Below are 19,209 nucleotides of genomic sequence, written 5' to 3' on the forward strand. Positions count from 1 at the left end.
TAATCCAGATTGAACACAAATTTCATTTCTTACGAGTATGCCCAGTACTTTAAGTTTGTTCATTTATATTACTTTGTCCTACTTTACACAACATTTATGTACTAATTTATTTAATTGAACTCATTTATTAATGGTGCTGACACATGAGTTTCTAATGCTGGCCTGATACTGCATGATCAACCTTTTCTCCTACTAGAATTTTTAAATTTTTAAAGATTTTTTTTATTGATGCTCCTTTGTGTCTCCTATGCTTTTAGCAGACATATATTTTTCCTTTTCTCTTAAGCACTTCACCACCCAACTCTACACTGCTGTAGTATAACGCCTTTGTTCCTTTGTATTATTGTGATACACCAAGGATTTGTGCGATTGTTGTAGCTCTTCTTTTCTTCTCCGCCGCTCACAGACCGCATGGTGTCACCAACATCAACTTGCTTGCCATTCCCAGATAATCGCGTTTTCCTATGAATGGGTAAACTTTTTGCTTTTCCTCTCAGTTTTATCTTGAGTAAAAGTAAATTCTACTTACCTATCCGATTTCAGCTTTTTTAAAAAGCTTCCTGAGTCATCATTTCTTATTCTGCTCACTAATCTTTTTTCTTAGCATTTGGAATCCTCAGACAAGCTGTTTATGGGTAGCCGTTCATGTGAGGTGAACCGTAATGAGGACAATGTCCTCACTATAACAGGGGAAGAAGACCAAGGTGAAACTCCACCTCCCATTGGAAATCATGGAGTCACCTTCTACAAAACAGTGAGTCTATATTTTACTCAGTTACATGCTCTTTCTCCTTTATTACTTTGTACTGTAACAATATATGAGTACACACATAATTACGAACTTGCCCTTATGACTTTTTACCACCTAATTTTTGCAGAATATTAACAACAACAATAATAATAAACAATGTTACCGAGCAGTTATTCTGAGTTGGACACTTTTCTGAGGGCTCCATACATATTATATGATGTCATGTGGTTTAATTCTAAAGTACCAATTACTGAATGTATTACTAAATATGTCACTGTTACCATTTTGCACAGCTGGTAAGTTGTAGAGTGAGAATTCAGACATAAGTATCTGACCTCAAGGCCTGAGCAGTTTTAACCACTATGATATATGGTCTTTTTAAAAAAATACAATTAAGACAATGTGTTTGTTCGTGATGCTGAAGCAACCATTTGAAAAATGTTAAATTAATCCAAACCAGATTGTTCTTTATTGAGGTGAAAAAATAATTACATTATTTTCCATTTAAATAATTTTGTACTGCTGACACAATGTGAAAATTAGTTGTCATAAACACCTATTTAGGTGATACTCTTTCTTTCTCTTTTTTAGCATCATTGCCCTCTTCTCTTTCCTCTTTTTCTTTAAATTTCAAGTGCATTCTTTTGCCTAGTTTAAACATTAATTTCTTCAGAAAGTACACACACACACACACACACACACAGAAATGTTAATTGGAAAGGAAATTGGATTGGTTACATGAACACAAATTATTTTTATAAATTAGATTGTTTGCAGCTTTTTTTTAATTTAGGAATAATAATGAATTTTAGAAAGCAAAAACTTTGAATTTATGAAGAGTCTTACTAATCTCCATCCTGTGAGCTGATTCAAAGTCATGTAGTGAAAGCTTTTGTAGGTGACCTAGCATCTGAGGTACAGGTGTCTGATGCCCTTGTCACATGCTGTCATCTCACCTCTGACCCTAGCTACAGCAGTACCGAACAGCCCTAGGCACACTGACAGTGTTCTGCCAGAAGCATGAGCTGTGCATTCCTCCATTCTTCTTCCCTGAGGCTTTCTCTGAAACCAGCGGACCTCACTCAGCCCTTATGCCAGGAAAGCCTGAAAGGGTGAGGGAGTCACTGCCACCTGCAACAGCCCTCAACTAATGGGAAACAGGGTATTGTGAATAAAGGCACCAGCCTGACATCCTTCAGATAAGCAATTTTAAGGCACTTTCTACAGAGCTCCTCAGAGAATGCCCAGGAGAATTGATCCTCAGTTGCCCAGATCATTAATGAACTCAACAGCATTATTGGTTTTTCTTTCCCTCTCTCATTCCCCACGCCTCCTTCACTCTGTTTCCTAGGATTCACCTCCCAAAGAAATTACCTACAGCCAAGTTCATATTTTAGACTGTTTAGGGACAACATAAACTAAGACAGGAATTTGGAACTGAATGTTCAGATAATTTACATGATCCAACATTCTTTTGAACTCTGCATTTTAATTTCAAAATTTCGACGATTCTCTTTGATAATCTTTTTAGCCCTATATACATGTTACATAGTGACATGATTTATCTGTTTCAGGGAGATGATATATGTAGGTATACCTGAAGTGTACACTTTCATGCTTCAAATCTGTATTTAAAAGTAAAAGCTTTTGAAATCATTGGGAAAACATGTTACTATATGTTTACCTCCTCCAACTATGCACACAGTTCACTTGTTAAAATCCAATGATAAGGGAAGGGATGTGTTTCTTCAACTTGACATTTTATTCTGCAGGATGTTATTTTTTCCAGGAATTCTGTTTTATGGGACTATATTAAGAAAGTGTTGACTTGATATCTGTCAGTGTAGGTTTCCTTTACTACTTTCTTTTTTTCTTTTTCTTCTTCTTCTTCTTCTTCTTCTTTTTTTTTTTTTTTTTTTTTTTTTTTTTTTTTTTGGTCTTTTTCAGGTCAAAAACCAGTGTGTTCAGGAAAATCTCCAAGTGGTTACCAGTGGATTAGCAGTATCACAACCCATTTTCTCTCATTCAGTGGATAAAGTATTACAAGTGCAGTTGCTCAAGCCTTTTCTTTTCTCCAAGGTGCTAATCTAGTTAAGTACTTAGTGGTAAGGAACCTGCTTTTAAAATTCAGAAAAGGAATAAACAGGTTTATTTATTTTTCTTTATTCTAAGCCTCCCCCAAATCTATGAATGTCTGGTATTAAATGACCTTTAGTGGTGAAAATCAACTGTCTGGTGATATGAGTTTATTTGGAAATTCATTAACACCAGGGTGGTAGGGAGAAAAAGGAAAACCTGTGGATTTAAATTACCTCTGAGATGTATTGAAAAGCTTTATGCAAATACCCACAGCTCCTTTCTAGAGTCAGCTCTCCTAGATGCCTGTGTGCGTGCATGCCAGCCGTGTTGTCTGCTTCCTAAAATGCTTTTGTTAACACCATAATTTTAAATTAAGTTTTTCAGAAAGCTGTTCCTGCTGTACATTTTGGCATCTAAGATTAGGTCAGTGGCCATAAATCTCATTTATGTACTTAATGCAAAGGAGATACTGCTGTCTTGGGAATCATGTGAGCCAGATCCCTTACTTTGCCCCTCTTACAAGATATTGACATATAAAACAAAATGCTCCCATTTTGTTTTGCATCTTTCTTCATTTAAAACTTTAAATAAAGAATGTTTATGCAGGGTTCTTTTTCATTCATAAAAATGGAAATCACCCTCAGCGTCTGCATGAGTAGGCTTGTATTCTTGTTCACGAATTCACATGATAGATTGGCCCATAAAACCTTTACATTTGGCTTGTGCAGCTGAGTTCATGGCTGAATACAGAATGATAAAGAAGCTTTAGCATTTTGCGGAAAGAAAAGAAATCAGGCCTTCTAGATGGCCCTTAAGCTAGCTTTTAACTGCCTGGAAATCAGCTAGAAACATATAATCAAACTTGCCATTAGAAGTACTGCGTTTAGTGCAAATCTGTGGAGCATAATCTGTAAATTAATGCAAAGGGATTTTTTGACATTTATTTGGTTTTCATTATATTTCATGGAAGTCTGCCAACCCAAACATATTTTTGTTATTTTTTGTTTCTTTTTTCTTTTTTACCTTTCTATCCATCAGAAGTTAAAATAGAAATGATGGATTGTGTCACTGGCCAGTCCAGCAGCCTATTTCTTTCAACACATTACTGTTGTATTTACTGTTTTAGCTATATTGTTTTCAATTTCTGGCAAAATAGTCGGTTTTTGATCCTGGGTAGAAAATGTCAGTGCTCACATTTCCTGTGGGGTTTTGGCCTTTTTGTGAAAAGGTAGGAGAGAGCTAAATGAATTATGATGCTGTCATCTGAAGAAACCACAGTGTATTTCTTTGCCAAATTTTAGCAAGAACAGAGCTGATCATCTGCTAGTGTAAACCTTTCCTTGAACCCTACCCGTGGTTCACTCAGGCTTCTGCCTGTTCTCTTTCATGCTGTGAGAACGTAGCCCACAGAAGTCCTTTTAACCTTCCCTTCCCAAGGTTAATTGATTTAATAACCCCCAAAGAAGATAAATTTTGCCGGAGGAATTCAGAAGTCTACATTTAAGATTTAGAATTTCACAAGTGAGCTGAAGTAATATTAAAATTAAGACTGGGTTGCTTCTTAATGTTTATTACTGTCTTGAAAGCTGACACTCCTCCCATCCTTCACAACTCTATATACTCTCCCTATATTTTATCGAATAACAAATATTTCCAGATAGCATTTGTGTGTTATAATCTTAGAAGTCAATACATCCTGGATGTGAATAATTGCTAGCACACACTGTAGGCATCTGATACTGTGCTTCGCCTTGCTTAAGTCCTCTCCAGTGACCCTTAATTTATACTTTTCTAATATATTTCACTGACCCCCAAGGAAGTGTCTTTGCTTGCACTTAACGGCATTCCGTTCCCACCTATTTGGAATAAATCTCAATATTAAGGATTGTGACCTATGAGGATTCTTCAGCTTAATTTTTTAGCAATCATTTTGGAGCACTAGTTTCAAATAACTTTTCAGGACTTAACTTTGATTGATCTTCCTTGATAAATTATTTTAAGTCTTTGTTTCCTCTTATCACCTATTTCTTTCATCACCTTTTCTTCTTTTGACCAGCTGTATCCTAGGACTCCTTCTTTTCATAACTTTCATTGAGCAAACACTTTCTTAGTATCTATCCTGTGCCAGGAACTGTGCTAAATGCTAGGCGTACCACAGAGAAGGAAACAGACTTGTTGTCTGCACTCACAGGATTTAGAGTCTAGTGAAAATAATACCCATAACAAAATAGGTATGAGAGGTGGAGAGACAGAGAGAGAGCAATGCACCTGACCTAGATCTCGGGGGGATTCAGGTGTCTTGGGAGTTATCAGGTGAAGATAGGAGAAAGAAGGAGAAAAATGCTGCCTTGCCAAAGACAACAAATAGCCTTATGAGATCTAGAAACAAGAGAGAGTATGATGCCACAGAGGGCCAGAAGGCAGACAAGGGAGGCAGAAAATTTTGAACATAAGTCAACCTACAAGCATGTGTTGAATGTGTATTATGTGCGGTACTATGTCATGCCATTGAGATGTAAAGACAACTAAGGAATAGGTCCTGCCTTCAGAGAGCTTAAAATCTACTGGCAAGAGTGTGTATTCAATTTGTATTTAAGGATTAAGATGAAGGTTTTTTTGCAGAAAAAAAAAAAAAAAGCTTTGGAGATTGTTCAAAGACTTGTACTTTTATCCCATGAAGACTCTTCCAGCCACCTCACCCTGCCTTAGCTGCATAAAAGGCAGTTGCTTGAAAACTGTCCTGGGTATGTTTTTTCCCAGATATGACAGCCTCCACCTTTTCACAATCAGTAAATAAGAAACTCAATATCATTTTTCCACAACGTATTCCTAACTTTATCCCAGTGAGTGGAAGTTTCGATGGTTCCTGTTATGTGAAGATAAATGAACTAACCAGAGCAGCCTCCTAAGTTTAGGAGGGTTTAATAAACAGGGTACAGTCATAGTACCATGCCCTTATAACTTAGAGGGTTCATAAAAGATGTTTTGTCAGGAGTCAGGCAGATAACAAGGAATGAAATGGGCCAGATAGAAGATGGCAAGTTTCGATGTTTACTGGGGCAAAGTAGAGTTAAACCAAAGAGTTCAATCTAAGGTTATTCAAAATACCCTATTCATTGAACAAAATGTGGACATAAGATACCTGAATCAACTCACCTGTCCCATTCCATAGGTGAGGAAACTGAGGACTGAAGAAGTTTAGAGACCAAAGGCTGACAGCAAGTTACCAGCAGGGATGGGACTGGAGCACATATCACCTGACTTCCAGTTCAGAGACTCTCAACATTGCTTATAGGACCTTCCCTGGAGATTTTAGTCAGGACTTTTTGGTAGTAAGATTATAATGATTTTGGAAAGTCAATTTTAGAAAGCCTTTACGAAGCACCTAGATTATAACCACTCAGCAAGAACTAACGTGTTTAATACTTCAAAAACTTGCGACATCTGAAATTGCAGCACAAAGCAAATAGGGAACCAGTAGAAGTTCCAAAAGGCAAAATGTGAATGATTAACACAGCTTCCTTTTACAGAAGTTTCAGACATTGTATGGGGCCTTTGCACTTGCAATTTAGCCTGCCTGGAACATTCTTGCCTTACTTTGTGCCCCTGGGGGCATGTCACCTTCTCAGGGAGGCCTGCCTTGGCTGCCCTATCTAGGAATGCCACATACTCACTCTAATATCTTGTCTGTGCTTCCTTGTTTTAAACGTCTCAATAACACTTGTCCTTATCTAACATAGGGTATATTTTGCTTCTTCCATTCTGCTTATACTCTGTTCCTCAGCTAGAGATGTAGGCTACTGGGTGGCCTCACGAGAGCAGGCATACTTGCATCCAAAAGATAAGCCCACATGAAGGCCTAGGTGCATGGCCGGAGCCCATATAATCAGAGCTTATACACAAAATCAGGAAAAAAATACATATTGTCACTAGGACTGGGGACATATATTGCAGCTAGCAGTAATCAGGAATCTAGATGCTTATCCATAAACATCAAGTGATAACCAAGAATCACCAAAAATTTGAGGAAAACCAACACAGGCACAAAAGACAGACATCGTATTCAACACACAGGAATAATTTACCTGTTTGGGAAGATGAGTTGAGAAGCAGAAGAAAACTAATTATTACCATTAGCATCAGATAAATTACAGAAGGTACAGCTGACTTAACAAAAAGGGCTGCTGTTGTAACAGTGAGTCAATTGTAAACAAAATGAAACCTTGGTATTGGGATGCATGGCAGGAAGAACTGATCTAAACATCAGCTTAAGGAGCTGGAAGGTTAAGCTGAGGAATTTTTACACAACCCAGTGCAAAAATTGCAGAGATGGAAAAGCACAGGAACTTGTGTGTGGCGATCTTTATTCTCTTCTTGGGGTTTACAGGTTCCTCAGCTTCAATGTGATTGTGTGTATATGCTCAGTGCTTGGAAGACAGGGCATAGGCAATGTTTGAAATCATAGAGAGAGCTGCTAAAAAGCATCAGGAGTAACAGAAATAGCAAAGCCAGAAGGCACGAGAGGAAAGAGTGGTTTTGTATTTAACTAACTTATGCCCTTATTTTTTATGCTATTTTTTGTCTATTTTTATTGGGTTTATCGTTCCCTTGACTTCTAAAGTTAGCAATTTCTATCTTTAGGTCTTTTGGAAGATGACTTATAACTTTATACAATACATGCATATCTCTACTGATTTAGCATCTTCAGACACTCTCTAATGATTCCTCACTAAAAACAGGAATTGGCTAAATTTTTTTAAATTTTTAAAAATATTTATTTGTGTGTGTGTGTGAGAGAGAGAGAGAGAGTGCAAGCAGGGGAGGGGCAGAGAGAGAGGGAGACGGAGGATCTGAAGCAGACTCTGCACTGACAGCAGAGAGCCCAGCGTGGGACCCAAATTCATGAACCATGAGATCATGACCTAAGCTGAGGTCAGATGCTTCACTGACTGAGCCATCCAGGCACTCTGCTGGATTTTATTTAATACTTACTATGTGCCAGGCACTGTATTAACTCATCTATCCTCACAACAACCCTATGAGTTAGGTACTGTTGTCATCCCCATTTTACAGATGATGAAACTGAGGTATCTAAAAATTAGTTAGGCTAAATTCACACAAGTAGTCAGTTGGTGAGATAAACAGAAGTACTCTGGCTCTCATGCTTCTGCCTTTAACTTCTATGCTATATGACCTCTCCATAGGTCAGTGATGTACCTACATTATATGGCTGTCATTGAAGGATTGTGTTAAAAAATATAGGTACTTTTCTCAAGCTACTTAGCTATGAAATTTTAAGTGAAAAGTTAAGTGTAGAAATTTGTCAGATGTTGTCAAATAAATTATTTCCAATGGAATCCTAATGACAGCATTTTCTAGGTGCTGAAGCAAAGCAAATACTTACTGGATGGGTTCTGGTGCTGCATTTAGTTTTAATTAGTGGCTGAAAATAATTTCTCAGTGTTGTTAGAGCAATTTAATAATGGAATAACTCTAGAGCAGTAATCCTCCTTACAAATAAATTCACCTTGAGCAAGCCATACATAAAAATGAAATGATACCACTTAGGGTAAACAATAGGCTTTTGTTAACGTGTCTAAATGTGGCAGTAACTAAAGAGGTCAGCTGGCAAGGACACTGTTTTGGAAAGCTACTGACTTTAGGAACAAAGTGATGCTGACAGTCACCTCTGCTGTTCAGATCTGGAAGTTTGATGGCAACCTGTGTTCTCTCTGTAAACAAAAATATCCCAAGAAAAAAAAAGAAACAAAATGTTTTCCCCTTCATTCCCCAAATGGCACCTTTTCTTGGCTGTCGTCCCACAAATATGTTCATTGAAACAAAACCAAAAAACTGTTTTAAGCGAGTCGTAAAACCAAAATTCTCTAGAAGAAAGATGATTCAAAGGCATTCATAGGAAAATGACATGTCTAAAGCATATTATATCTTAATAACATCATAGAATAGATGTTATTCTATAATAGATTCTAAGAATAGATGTTATTCTTTATTCCTTAAATAGAATGTTCTTTTAAATGCCATATTCAGAATTGGACCTTAACTTTTTAAGAATCCAGCTTAATTACTTAATGTCTGCATTGTATAATATTTGACAAGGTGGAATTTAGCATCTTTTTCAAACTCATCCATGAGCATTGTCTTCATTATTTTTCCTTTATTCTTTCACTGTGTTTGAATAATATATGTGAGTGAAAAAACTCAAAAATTCAATGAAAATCCAGATGTTTCCAAAAATATTGATAAATTCATTCAGAAAGCTACTTGGATTCCTGAAATCAAGTGTATGTTAACCTGACTTTCAGAGACAAAGCATACAGTTCAAAACAGAAGAACAAGTTTATAATCTAATAATTTCCCACCTGTCAAGGATATGGCCCAGAATATATAACAAACTGGAAAATATGGAAGAGAAGTTGAGAGATATGGAAGAAAAATGTGGGCCCCACTTTAAAATAAACAGAACACAAATTGGTGGTAGAGGAGAGATATTTTATAAAGTAGAAGAAAATTGTCCTTAGTTTGAGAAGACATGATCATTCAGACTAAAACTTCCACCCAAAACTACTCTTGGATGCTCTCAGGGTTATTATCTACCACTTCAAAGAAAAAGACAAATGCAGTAACACAGAAAGGATGGTGAGAGAAAATGTTTAAAAATACAGGTGACATGACCAAAACTTATTAGAAGATGGTGGCTGTGCAAATGGAGAAGCTGGAAGAAATGTGTCTGTCCAGTCACCTGTGCGTGAATGAAATGATATTGGGAGAATCACTTTAGTGAAATCCATACAACTGCTTTGTATCATTTTGTTGATGTATTAACACAAAGAGCAAGAATCAAATACACAGATGAGTGAATTTTCACAAGTGCTCACACCTGCATAATTGCTATGCAGGCCAAGGAATAAAACTTTATCAGGACTGCAGAAGTCCTCCCCTCAGCTTTGTGACTTTCCCAGTCACCATTCCTTCCCCTTCTCCTGAAGGTGAGCACCGTTCTCACAATTAATACCACAGGTAATTAGGAGTGCTTGTTTTTGAACACTACACAAATGAAAACGTTCATTCTCAGGTATTCTGTTGTGCCTGGCTTCTTTCTTTCTTTTTTTTTTTTTTAATTTTTTTTAACGTTTATTTATTTTTGACAGAGAGACAGAGAGAGAGAGAGAGACAGAGCATGAGTGGGGGAGGAGCAGAGAGAGAGGGAGACACAGAATCCAAAGTGCCTGGCTTCTTTCATTTCATTTCTCACAACATTATGGTGATGAGAGTCTTCCATGTTGTTGTACAGACAGCTTGGGTTCATCTTTTCTTTTAAATCTTTTTCTGAAGAGTATTCCTTTGTATGGATATACTACACTTTATCCATTCTAGGATGGACTTTTGGGCATTAAATGGCTATTACAAATAATTGTGCTATGAATACTCTTCTATGGAACTTTTGTTTACATGTGTATGCATTCTCATTGAGTAGAATTGCTGGGTTTTCTAAAGTGTGTGAAACAATTTGAATTCCTACCAGCAGTTTAGTAGAGTTCCATTTGCCCCATAGCCTCACCAACACTTACAATGTCAGTCTTTTTAATACGTGCCGTCTTAGTGAGTTCATGGTGGTATCTCATTGTATTAATTAGTAGTCCTGTGATTGCTTGCTTTTTAGCCATCTGGAAATCCTAAAGTGTTTGTGTAAGTCTCTTGTACATTCTTTTACAAGATTATCTGTCATACTTTTTAATTGATCACTAAGAGCCTTCTTACTATTTTAAATGTAAGCCCTTTGTCAGAGATGTGTGTTGCAATATCATCTTCTATACTGTGGCTTCCCTTTTCATTCTCAGTGATGTCTTTTGGTGAACAATTTATTCTTTTTTTCTTTTTTTTTTTTTTTTTGTCTTTTAAGGTTAATGCTTTTTGTGTCTCATTTAAGAAAAATATTTCCCTATCTCAAAGTCATGAAGACCCTGTTATCTTCCAAAAGTTGTATCTTTCGTATTCCAAATATGGACTCTGAACATTTGGTTAAATTACTGTTTTAAAACATTGAACCAGGGGCGCCTGGTTGGCTCAGTCGGTTAAGCATCCAACTTCGGCTCAGGTCATGTTCTCACGATCCATGAGTTCGAGCCCCACGTCGGGCTCTGTGCTGACAGCTCAGAGCCTGGAGCCTGTTTCAGATTCTGTGTTTCCCTCTCTCTTTGGCCCTCCCCTGTTCAGGCTGTGTCTCTCTCTGTCTCAAAAATAAATAAACGTTAAAAAAATTTTTTTTAAATGTTGAACCAATTTATATGCCTATAAAATGTGCATGAATTCCAACTTTTCTCACACACTTGCCAAAATTTGCACAAACTATTATTAATATCTTTTACTTTTACTAATATGGTAAGGTATAGCTTTCTATAGTTATTCAAATTTTCAAGATATTTAGGACACACAAAAATGATAAAGAATATATTTTTAAAATATCCATAATACTTTTTTTTTCAATATAGTCTAGTTGAAAGAGAATTTTCTGAATTCAAGAGACCAAGTACTTTAAACGTTGTGGTTATATTGTTTCTTGCTTATAAAGTTAGCAGGGTAACAGATTCTGACAAAGTTGCTGGCAAGGTAAATTTTCACAAGTAGCTGTCTCAAATCATTTTTTCATAACATGTGCATGACTAAACAAACTTTTTCTTGCAAATCAATTTCTATGACAAAAATTATATTTTCAGCTAGAAATTCCTAGTTGAAAATTCTCGGCATTAACGTGTCATAAATCCAGATAGCCCAATGGGATAATGAAAAGGATAATCTCCAAAGAATTAAAAAGCAGTGAAGTGCATCTTGATGCTCCCAGAGTAGCATTCCTTAGCACCCTGACCCACTACAGACTTGTCGGGAGGAAAAGGGAGATTGCCACAGTAGCAGATAGCCTTCATCTTCTGGGGAGCTATGAATAATAGTGGACCTTTCAGCCCATCTCTTATCTACTACTGTTTGTGGGGATAGCTGCATATAATCAGGACACCTAGTATTCTCAGCATCGTAGTGCAAGGACTTCAGTATCCCTAGACCATCAAGAGTGGAAGCAGCTCCATCCCAAGTGTTCTCAGTAGGCAAGCAAACCAGCCAGGTGTTGCCAGCAAGTGAGTCAGGTATCTTTTATCACCTGTTTGTCATCCTCAGGGAATAGCTGTGGGTTGAAAATTCCAAATCCTAAAAGTAGATGTATTTTGTATAACATGAGTTTCAATTCAAGATCTCCAGCTGTCAGACCTATTGAAAACATAGATGTGAGTGAGGGAAGTTTCTAATTCTCTGTTACTTCTAGACTAGGAGCAGTTGGAGAAGGATTCTGACATGGGAGCTTCAGATTCTCTGCTTTATAATGGTATCCTCTGTCTCCTAGGTGTAAATGCTGTTGAGTGCCACATTTAGCAAATGATCACCAACCAGAAAGGAACGGCAAGAGCTCATCTGGGCCCAATCTCTATTCTTGAGCAGAATTATACTTGAACTTGGAAAAATAGCAGTGCTTTCTTTGAAAAATATAAAGAATGAAATTCAAAAATCTTTCCAATAGTCAAATATTTCGGAATTCTTATAGCCAGTTCTAATAAATGGGATTTTTTTTTTAAATTTAAGACTAAATATTTAATCCTTGCTTAGAGATCTCACTTTTAACCTTTTATCTTTGGCTTACTTTTAAGTATTAACTTGCATATCAAGCTATAACACATTAGAATAATTTTAATTCATTTTCTTAGTACTTTAAGAAAGACTATCACCCGTGAATGTTGAATAAGAGAAGTTAGTGCCCTGCCCCGGCCCAAATAAATGGATCTGGCAAGAAAAGAATATCACTGTTTGCTGGCACAAGAAATAAATTGTTATTTTGACATAATTTTTTAGTGTGTAAGAATGACATAATATTAATTTAGAAAACAGCTTAAGATCCTCAAATGGAACTGTAAGTTATTATTTTGTTTTGTAGCTATTTTCTTTTATTCAGAATATATCATATATATTAAAACCTATTCCTTTTGTCACTTTACTGATAATTAGCTGCTCAGTTATCTTCTCAGCATTCTTTGTCTGTGATTCTCAGTTCTAACTGAATCACCTTAAAGGAGAGAGAATTTCTCCCAAGTTCCTTAACAACTGAGTTCTATAAAGTCAGTGGTCATCCCAGGATTAACTTCATCCCAAGAATTTTATTGCCCTTTTCTGTTTTATTTGTGATGTTCAGTCTCCTCAGATGTGGTTCTGGTTTCTAGCTTCTTTATCACATTAAATCCTTTTGGTGTTTGTTTCCATGAAGATTTAGCTCATTATTTTCTAGAGCTTTGGAGAAAGTAAGTGATAGCAATATATGTAAATAATCAACAATCTTGAAGAAAATTGTATTTATCTTAATTTTCTAGTATTTACAATCTAAGGCAAATCAAATAGAAAGTGTTCTAATGTCAGATTTAGCATAAAGGGCATTACAAGAAATTTCAGAGGTCAAGGGGCGCCTGGGTGGCGCAGTCGGTTAAGCGTCCGACTTCAGCCAGGTCACGATCTCGCAGTCCGTGAGTTCGAGCCCCGCGTCAGGCTCTGGGCTGATGGCTCAGAGCCTGGAGCCTGTTTCCGATTCTGTGTCTCCCTCTCTCTCTGCCCCTCCCCCGTTCATGCTCTGTCTCTCTCTGTCCCAAAAATAAATAAACGTTGAAAAAAAAAATTTTAAAAAAAGAAATTTCAGAGGTCAAAAATAAGATCAATTTGTTTTAATTGAAATTTGGGTAATGGTTTCTTTCCTTATTCTGGCTATTGTTCACTAAGGGATGAGTTATTAAAAACATTGAGATTACTCATTGGAAGTATGCTAAAATAAAAACCAATAGATTGTTTTTCCATAATGTTAACATTTAAAAATGTATTCATTTATTTAATGTTATTAATATAAAATTTATCAGGAAAAAAATTGGTGAATTATAATTGATTGATTTTCTAAAACCTGAAGTTTAAAGTCACACTTTAATTTTTATAAAAGGCCAAATCATGATAGCTTTAGAGCTGAGTACTGCTTCAATGAATTAAAGCTCTTAGACCAAAGCCAGTTTGCTGCCTTTTTGATACCACCCACAAGCTAAGAATGATTTTTACAGATGACCTTTTGCAACCATTTTGATGTCAGGAATACTAACGTTGAAAGTTTATTGAGTGAAATGTTATCCCAAAAGAAAAGAGAACTCCATTCTTCTCATTAATCGACGTATTTTTTAATGTTTCAATTATTACTGTTGTATTTTGAATTTTGCTAATAAAGCAATTTGTTGTCTACATTTTGTTAGATTTTCCAAAATGTTATGTTCTATATAATGTCTTCATTTTTGCCTCTTGTCCTGCAAAGCCTAAAATATTTACTATCTAGTCCTTTACAGAAAAAGGTTGCCAACCTCTGCATTATTTCATCACCAAGTGCTACAGTCACACTAGTACATTATGAGAAATATATATATGGAATATATTTTCTATGAAGCCTACTCAAAATATCACCAATAATTGTTTAGAAGAAGAATTTTAATTACAATTTTCCTGAACTTATGAAAATCTCTTTTCTTCTGCAGCTCCTATTAAATTAGGGAAATGGAATTTAAAGATATCATTTTGGTCCACCTATCTGAAAAAGCGTGAAGAATTTCCCGGCTGCTAACTCAGCATATGTGACCACATTCACCTCTGTCTGCCTGCGAGGTAGGTAACTATTGCTGTCATATGAAGAGAAAGTTGCCCGAATGCCTGACATGAGGCACTTTTCTGGTTATCTCGTTGAAATCCCCATTCCAGTTTCATGCCTTGCTCTGTCTGGCTCCCAAGCCTGCCCTTTATCGTGCTCTCTCCCATTAGTAGAGTGGTTGTGTTGCTTTCCAAATGTATGTGTCTTTCATGTTTCCTAGCACGATCTGTTATCACAGGCTTCTTTTCTATCCCTGTCTTACGTGGCCATTCTTACTGTTCTTTAACAACCATTGTCAGTAATCCACACACAGAGAGACATGCATTCATGGTACGGCTTGAGAAGTAAAAGGAGTCTGGAATATACGCAGAGGAAAATTAATACTGGAGAGAGGTACTGGCAATGAGGTCAAGAAGGCATCTTTGCAGAGCTAGTACACTCTTCCTCTTACTCTCTCCCCTCACCTCTGCTTCCAATCTATGTTCATTTTCAAATGGTCCAACTTGGCCTGGTTTCCTTATCCTTGAAATAAATGGTTTCAGACATACTTTTAAACAACTGAACACCACATGTTTTGTTCTTTTTTTGACTATATAAGACTGACCAAGGAAATTGACTAATATTTAATCATATTTTTCAATTATTTTTGAAATACTTAACCTTCAAAGTAAATCAAGGAAGAAAAAGAAAATGGTTTTGATTGTATCACAGAAAATGCTTAAAGTAATTTGACAGGAAAGTTGATTTTCTGGGAAGTTTTCTAGAGACTGGTAGTCATTTAATTTTTATGCAAAACACTATTCCAGGGAGATACATCTTTTAAAAGAAAGAAAGGAAGAAGATTTTTCTTAGACTTAGAGACTCTAACTCTCTAAGAATTAGGTAATATAATTTTGTGAAACAACCCAAGGCCCAGCACAGGTTAATAAGCAGAAAGTGATTTATGAATGAGAAAATGTTTTAATACTTAGTAGGCAGGAGATAAAGGAATGATCAGAGTATTCTGGCATTACCCAGGGAAACCAGGAACATCTGCTTTGCTTTGGGCCTATTTCAGGTGACACAGTGAACAGCTTTCAGGCATGAGCAGGCTACCCATTTCACCCCAGAACTAGTGAAGAGTGACCAGGATATGAGAATCTCTATTACTATTAGGCAAATGAGATAAGAAATGCTCACTGGGTGCTTTACAGATAGGGGCTCAAGTACCTGGCATCTGCCAGCCATTCTACTGTGTAGACAACGCTAAGATTACAACTTCCTACACAGACTTCAGTGGCTCTGAAACCCAGAGTTAACCCACTGACCGGCCAGGTCCACCGTTTACTTTATATTACTTCCAGCCTGTTTTCCTGTTTGTCCTATTTTCTATATTTTCCTTCCACATTCTGATGAATTTCAAGGAATTTTTTTTAATCTTTGACTTTCCTACAGATTATACTCCATATTGTAGAAACCTCCTGCATTGTATGACTACCTTCAGACTAAGAAGGAATTGTCAAAAAGGTGAGAAGAAGACCCAGTTCAAATAATACCATGGAATTCTAAGGAAGTTACATTCAGAGAGAGGGTTCAGTGGTGTTCATTGCTGCAGATGAAGACTAAGAAAAGAAAGAACATAGGTTTTGACTTATGAAGGCTCCAGCATTGTTTTCCATCCTTTCCCCATTCCTGATGAATTTTCATGATTCTTCTCTATCTTTGGCATTATGCTCTTTCCACTCCCCATTATCCCACTAACTTCAAACTAAGAGATAGGATCATGGAACTCCAAGGAAAACTTCCTCAAGAGTGAGTATTTGGCAGTGTTCATCGCTATAGGGCTTAGAGTTAATGAAAGGGCTGTGAAGGATAGGAGAGAGGTTGAATTGAGGAGCTATTTGGGGGATAGGGAAGATTTATCATCAGTTGTAGAAGAAAAGAAGGACCCACAGGAGAAAGATTAGAGATACAAAAGAGAGAAAGAGTTGGGGAGTGGGACAGTGTACTTCTTAATATTGAAGAAAGGTTAGAAAAGCAGAGTCTAAGTGAATTTACTAAAACGTTAATGGAGAGTTGGAATTAAGATGGATGGCTCCCATTTCAGTAAACTAGAAAGTGTTATCAGATTACATTTGTTTAATTGCTCACTCAGTTCGAGTGAGTTGACAGAAATTTATATACTGGTTCAAGAGAACTGACTGAACATTTTGACAGCTTTTGTCTTTCCTCCCTACCAGAATTCTATTGAACTGACACAAGAAATATAAAACAATAATAAATCCATAGCAACTACAGAAAGCAGGGAAGGGGTCTATCAGAAGTACAAATTTCTGGAAGATACAAAGCAAATAGGATAAGACTGATGGCATATCCCAACAAAGCTCCATAGAGATGGAAAAGATCTTCCAAAACAAAAGGAATAAGCCCATGATTAGCAGCTATAAGGAACTGAGAGGAATAGGCTATGTCTGGTTGGCCAATTAATTACAAGGTGTTAGAACAACTATACCAGCACTCTGCTTTCAAAGTAGCTGACTCTACCAAGTACAGGATAAAGCCACAAACTGAGAAAACTAAATATGATATGAGAGAGTCCCAAAGGGGATTTTAATGGGATAGGGTCTCTTCTGATTAGTGGGGCCCCCAAAACAAGGGAATGTGTCCACCAAAAAGGTATGGTATATACACAAACCAGCCTGTAAGTGTAGCCAACACCAGGGAATCATCTTTGCTGTCAGAACAATGTTCCGGTGAACATTGTCACTTGAAATACACTCCAGGTAACAATATTCAGTAATCAAGATCCATGCATATAAATATGAGTAGATAACCAAGAACCAAAATTCAAGAATAACCAACACAAGCACAAAGAGGCAAGGAACTCAACAAATAAAACAATGGAACTTTTGTGGAAACAAAGTTAATTTGATAAAGAAAACTTCAAAATTATTCTATTTAATATCTTTAGTGACATTGAGGTAGATAATATTTTTTTAATTTTTTTATATTCTTTTTTTTTTTTTTTTGAGAGGGAGGGTGCAAGTGAGTGAGGGGCAGAGCGAGAGGGAGAGAGAGAGAATCCCACTAGGGGCAGAGAGGAAGAGAGAGAAAGGGAGGGAGAGAGAGAGAGATAGAGAAGCAGGGCTTACCCAAAGCAGGGCTCGTGCTCCCCTGAGAGGGACTTAAGTTTACGAACCATAAGATGAACTGAAGTCTGATGCTTAACTGAGCCACCCAGGCACCCAAGGTAGATAATAGCTTTTTTGAAAAGCTGCTATGGGGGTGCCTGGGTGGCTCAGTCAGTTAAGCATTCAACTCTTGATTTTGACTCAGGTCATGATGTCACAGTCGTGAGAGTGAGCCCCACGGTGGACTCCATGCTGAGTGTGGAGTCTGCTTAGGCTTCTCTTTTTCCCTTCTCTCTCTCTCTCTCAAAAGAAATAAACTTGAAAAATTGAAAAAAATAAAAAGCTGCTATGAAAATGAAATTATTAGTGATTTCTTAAAAATCACTCAGGCCAGGAGCTCCTGGGTGGCTCAGTCAGTTAAGCATCTGACTTCGGCTCATGTCATTATCTCGCTGTTCATGTGTTCTAGCCCCATGTCAGGCTGTGTGCTGACAGCCCCGAGCCTGAAGCCTGCTTCCGATTCTGTGTCTCCCTCTCTCTCTGCCCCTCCCTCTCTCTCTCTCTCTCTCTCTCTCTCTCTCTCTCTCTCTCTCAAAAATTAAAATAAACATTAAAAAAATCACTCAGGCTGAATAATAGAACAGGCTGAAGATCAGTTTAGTGAACTGGAGGTTAAATAGACTAACTTTTACATCACCCCATGTGAACCAGCAAAGAGGTGAAAGTTATAATTGTTGAATGTAATATCCTTTCTTTGTTTTTGTTTTGTTTTGAGTTTGCAAATTCTCTACTTTGTTGCAATTTTTCCCCAGTTTTTCTTTCATAGTCTTGCTTCATACCTTCCAGAAATTCCTTCCTCTTCTGGTATGCTGTTAGCACCCCTCTAACTTTGCAGCATTGCTAAAGATGTATTTTTAGATTTATAGTATTACTGTTGCTTCACTAGAATTAGGAAAGGAACAAAAAATAAATGTTTAGGTTCCATCCGATAACTTAACCCACAACAATAAACGATCTTTCCACATTGATTACCATGCTTTGGGGTTTGATTTTTTTAATTTTACCTCATTCCTTTCAATTTGGCTTACTTTTCAGAGTACGTGTAGAAACTAGGTTGCTGGAAGGAATACGTTTCTCAGTAGATTGCCTTGCCCACCAGAGTGACGTGAAGATTGGTGATGGTCTCCCTCTCGTCCCAAAGAAATTCTCCATGTTCAGAGTATTTCTCATTGAGCACCTGCTGGCATTGGACCATACAGTCAGTCTATCAAGGTTAGTAGATGTGCTTAAGATTTTCTTATTTTTGTGGCAATTGACTAAATATGTGAAGTTGACAGGTTGGCCCTTTTTTAATAACAAAGTTTTCAATTCAAGTATAATCTTTATCATATTAGTGATCCCAGGTATGTAGAGTGACATCTTTAAGAGGGGAACATCATTTATTGGCAAAAACAATTAAGCAATTTTATGTATTATTTCATCTATACAAAGTTAATCAAAACAAATGCTCTGCAGATTTTTGGTAATTAGCTGAAAATCAATGC

The 19,209-nt window shown here is 36.9% G+C and overlaps 1 long non-coding RNA gene across 1 annotated transcript; it reads left to right on the forward strand.

The window, feature by feature from the left end:
* Window positions 1-693: 693 nt before the first annotated feature.
* LOC115517219 lies at window positions 694-18,932 on the forward strand. Its single transcript, XR_004343726.1, has 3 exons — window positions 694-754; window positions 14,446-14,572; window positions 18,761-18,932. It is a non-coding gene; the product is annotated as an uncharacterized LOC115517219 (long non-coding RNA).
* Window positions 18,933-19,209: the final 277 nt, after the last annotated feature.

Source organism: Lynx canadensis, chromosome B3, assembly GCF_007474595.2.
Source record: "Lynx canadensis isolate LIC74 chromosome B3, mLynCan4.pri.v2, whole genome shotgun sequence".
Classification (NCBI taxonomy): Eukaryota; Metazoa; Chordata; class Mammalia; order Carnivora; family Felidae; genus Lynx; species Lynx canadensis.